Source organism: Lygodium microphyllum, chromosome 24 (assembly GCF_053477565.2).
Source record: "Lygodium microphyllum isolate KBCC chromosome 24, Lygodium_microphyllum_v1.1.10, whole genome shotgun sequence".
Classification (NCBI taxonomy): domain Eukaryota; kingdom Viridiplantae; phylum Streptophyta; class Polypodiopsida; order Schizaeales; family Lygodiaceae; genus Lygodium; species Lygodium microphyllum.
Window position 1 is genome coordinate 136,334,365 of NC_141158.1, and position 4,859 is coordinate 136,339,223.

Consider the following 4,859-nt stretch of genomic DNA (forward strand, 5'->3'; position numbering starts at 1 on the left):
CTATGTGAGAGGTAGCCATGGCCATTCGGCTTGAAATGCTTGACCAATAATAAGCGGTCTATAGGTCTCGGGGGTTGAGCGAGAGAGCTCCCTTCATTTTGGTTTCGTTGCCAGGACTGATGGATTCGAGCCTTGAGCGCCATGCACTTTGAATCGAGCATGGAAGTAGGGTTTCATCCCCGAACTAGTGCTTGAGGTAGATAGGAGATTTAGGGGTGTTAATCTTTGAAAACAAGTTAAGTATTTTTGGGTTTCGATGTGTAGATGAGTAGGCTAAAGAAGCATAAACATTATCTTGTGATTTTTGCTTGCATTAGGTAGGACATGACCAAAACAGTGTGAGCACATAATAGGGTTTTTGCTGTTCTATAACAGTATGAAACAAGGAAAGGAAGGGCAAAAAATGAAATCTTGGGTTAAATATTGGTAAGAGGAGCAAGATTAAGGTGAATGCAAACCTAGGAAGGGCAATAAGAAGCCAAGGGTGGCAAGAGAGATCTCATTTTGCCTTTGAGAGATTCAGAGAGAGAGCTTGAGAGAGAGAGTGATACCTATTTTGTAGAGCGATTGTAGCACTTGATTCTAGAGCTCTCCCTATGATCCAAGTATGCGAAACCCTCCTTTGTATGTCATTGTTGCTATTTGGAAAGTCCTGTACCCAACCACAACCACTGCGTGGAGAAATCGACCAAAAATCATAACGCTGTGCCATCGGGCTCAAAGTCCGGACCACTGTATCATGGTCCCCGACTCCTAGAATCGAGCAATTGGACCGTCTGAATGGGAGAGTCGGACCATACCCCTTGGTCTGATCAGATTGCCTATCTAGTTGGACACCCAATTGCCAATCCGGACCAACCCCAGGGATTGGAGCAATGCACAACTCGAACCAGTTGTCCAGTTGAACACCCATTCTAGTCAAAGGCACACAATTAGACCAACAATCGAACCATCTTAGGAATCGGACCAAGTTGTCCAATTGGACCACTTTTTGGAGTCGGACCAGTCCAGTCAGACCGTCCAACTTTGAAAGTCGGACCACTTAGAATCAGATAGTCCGATTCTGGGAATTGGGCCAACAAACTAGAACAAGAAAACATAGACCCAGGGCTAGTTCCACAGCTCAGAGCTAGCCAGGATAGAAACCAAAACACCCTTGGAAACCCACCCTGGCTCGCCAAAGCTAGAAACTAGAGGAAACCGTGACTATACAGCCTAGAGGTAAACTCTAGGAGCCCAGTCACATAATCAACTAAACTTGTACCCAAAGTTGGTCTCTAGACTGTAACCCAACCTTGATAGAGTGTAGATGGAGCATCATAGACACTGGAAAATCCTTAGGAGCGACCAGAGACTGCACTTAGAGTGATACTAGGTCGTAGACAAGCTAAGGGGGTAGCCATACCTGTATGATTGTTTTGTTTTGTTTGCGCACCCCACATTGATTTCTTTTACACAAGTGCACCGAACAAATGGAAAGCTTGATTTTTCACCATGCACAACAGAGCACCTAGCACTAAGTGTACATAAGTTGAGGACCGTTTCAATAACAAGGAACACACTCAGACATAATAACTCAAAGGAACCCACCAGTAGGAGGAGACCCCCAAACATAGTCGGGTGCCTCAAAGCCCCATCGATAGGACCTTTCGAGATGGCGGTAGAACTGAAAGGACAGCAAGATTGAGGGAAAAGTGCTACCAGAGCTGCTCAGACTAATTGACAACCTCGTGGAGCAAGAAGCAGGAATGATGTCAAGAGCAAATGTAGACCAAGGAAATGATTAGCTGGACTTGGGTGAATTTCCATTCATGACATGGTCCAAGAATACAACATGCTAAACAAGACGGTAATCCACGGTAGGCCAATAGAGGAGGTAGTGGCGAGCCTAGAGGAAGAGAGGAAAGCAATTAGGAAAGTGTTGCAACGCATAGCCACCTACAACCTCGAGCAAAGAGCTAGGAAGCTGCAGTGCATGACATAGATGTGCACGAATCTCGATGCGTGCTAGCATTAGCTAGTAGGAGCAAAGCAAGACCAAACACGGAGAGAGAGAGAGCACTAGAGGCAGACCTTACATTGAGTGAGCTTGTGACCAAGCGGGTCATGGACAACATGGTTGCCGAATAGAGTGCAATAGCGCTAGCGACCTCACTACTCTCAGGCCTAGGAATTACTCAAGGGGCGAAGAGCCAATCAAAAATCCCTGTAGTACCTAAGCAGCTGGACAAGTGCCAACCTAGTAACAACCCGTGCTGCTTTGTGGAGCATTTCGAGCAAGTTTGTGAGGCCAACGATCTCACAGACCTTACAAGACACTCTTAGGTTTTTGGGCTCTACTTAGGCGATAAAGGTAAGACGTGGTACACTAGCTTAGATGCATCAAAGCGAGCAAACTTTGCCCAACTAAAAGATCTCTTCATAAAGAGATTCTCAAAAGCAGGGTACTCTAACAACCTCATAGTCCAACTAATGAATGTTAGTCAAAGGGACAAGGAGGACATAATAGACTATGTCACTCATGTGCACAGCCTCTTTAAGAGAATCCCCGCGAACGAGTGACCCAATGAAAGGGTTGTCTCCACCATATTCATAAACGGAATCCACAATGAGGAATTGTAAAAAGCCTTAGCAAGCAACTCTAGCTTGTACTGAGACGTGCTAGCTAGGGTCTTTGACGAAGCAATTAGGGTGGATGACTAGTTGAGAGAGAGGAGCTCTTGAAGCTCGAACCGCAATAACTCTAGTCAAAGGACCTCAAAGAGGACCACAATCTCTAGTGAGAGACCAACCCCTAGCATGCAGGACAAGGGAAAGAGTATAGATCAAGGCCAGGAGCTAGCTGAGGCAAGAATGGAGCTAGCACGACTGCAGGAATTGGTGAGGAAACAAGCACGATCGCATGTCCAATGTGTGCATTGTGGCGGTAACCACCTTCCGACCGAGTGTCAAGATCCTAGATCTAGGCCTTGCATGAAATGTGGTAGGTTCGGCCATGATGCCATGCATTGTAGGTTGCCCAAGAGATTCCCCTATGCCCAGCAGTACAATCCACCATACCTAGGGGACATGCCACCAAATTTCTTTGGAAGAGGAGCCCAGCTGGCGCTCCCAGCACCAAATGACGTGAAACCAGCCATCCCTAGGATGGAGATCAACCCAATAGGCATAGCTAGGCCACCAAGACCCTATGTAATCCATCCATGGAGTGATACTCTAGTCCATTACGTAGAGGAGCCTAATGAAGGCGAAGCCTACGTGAACCCTTACATCTCGTACGACGAAGAGGGAAATCTAGTCTTGATGGACTATGGACTAGTACTGATGATGGTGTTAGGTAAAGGTAGGGGTAGAGGATTCATAGGGCGCCGACCCAAGATCCAATCTTGTGTTGGACTTGCAGTCACCTAGGCCATATCTCATCACGATGTCCAGAGAGAGAACAAGCGAATAGGGAAAAACCCGATCTCAGATGTGTTGAGTGCGGCATCACTCATCTCTTCACTGATTTTCCTAGAAGGAAGCCATCCTCTAGCTTGGCAATCGTGCCATCAATGCCTTTGGGACTATTCGGAGTCGAGACATTCGACAACGAGGACACATCCATCCCACTGCATGTCATGACCAGAGCACAGATGAACCAAGCAGGCATATCATTGCCTAGGCCTAACAACTTAGATGCAGCCTCAATAGGAAAGAAGATCCGAAGGAGAAGGAAGAAAAAGACTGACACAAATGTCAGGCTTAAGATTGAGTATGCAACAACGCTAGTGACTGACAAGAAGGTCATGGATGTAGAGGCAGAGACCACCACTCCAAAACGGTAGAGAAAGGGAGTGCCAAAGTAGGGGAGTATCCTCACCTTAGGCGCTAACTCGAGGCAATAGCCAAAGTCAAGGAGTGGGTAAAGGAAGCCTACGAGCACCTCAAGGATGCTGAGTCTATCTTAGAGGACAAGATCGGGGATCTCTCTAGCATGACCACACTAGTCTCACATGCATGACCAAGGTCGAGAGATGCACCCATGCCATAGGCGATGCCACCTAGGCCAAGATTAGATGCTATGGGCTAGCCAGTCGGTTAAGACCAATGGCCAAGAAGCACAAACCTAGGAGAGAGGCAAGCAACCGGCAACCTCCTCATAGCGTTAGTGACCACCTCGGTGACTCTGAGTTTAGGAGACCTACTTAGGTAGCACACCACACTATGGCAGGAGTTGAAACACTAGGTGGAAGATTCGATGGAGCATGCTGCCGTTGACTTGCAAGATCATAATGCAGTCATGCAGATACCTAGCTTGATGTTGCACTCAATGCCAAAGTCACTACACGTCAATGCCTTTTGGGAAGGCATTAAGATGCACACAATCTTGCCTATCCTAGCCCTAGGAGACATAACATGGAAGGGAATCATAGATACTGGGGAAGGAGTGAGTGTGTTGAGCCATACTATGCTCCAGGCTTGGGAAAACCCGCCTATCGAAACTGCTAGGTTCAACATCACTCTAGCTAACGGAATGAAAGCTAGGCTGTTTGGAGTCTTGAAGAATTGGCTAGTGAAGATCACGAGTGTCCAGTTCTCTGTGAACTTCATCATCATGAAGGGAGTGGACTACGACATTTTGCTAAGCCAACCCTGGATGAGGAACGCTTGCTTCTTAGGAAACCAAATGGAAGCAATGAGGGTCGGGATGGACACTTGGAAGACGACCCCCATCAACCTAGATGCCATCTCTACCATGCTCAAGGGTGATATGCCAGTAAAGAAATCGTACGGACCATTAACCAAGTACGTCCCTTTCCTTGAGGATGAGTGAGATTGGATGCATGTCCTAGCGACCATCGATCTCCCATTCTCAG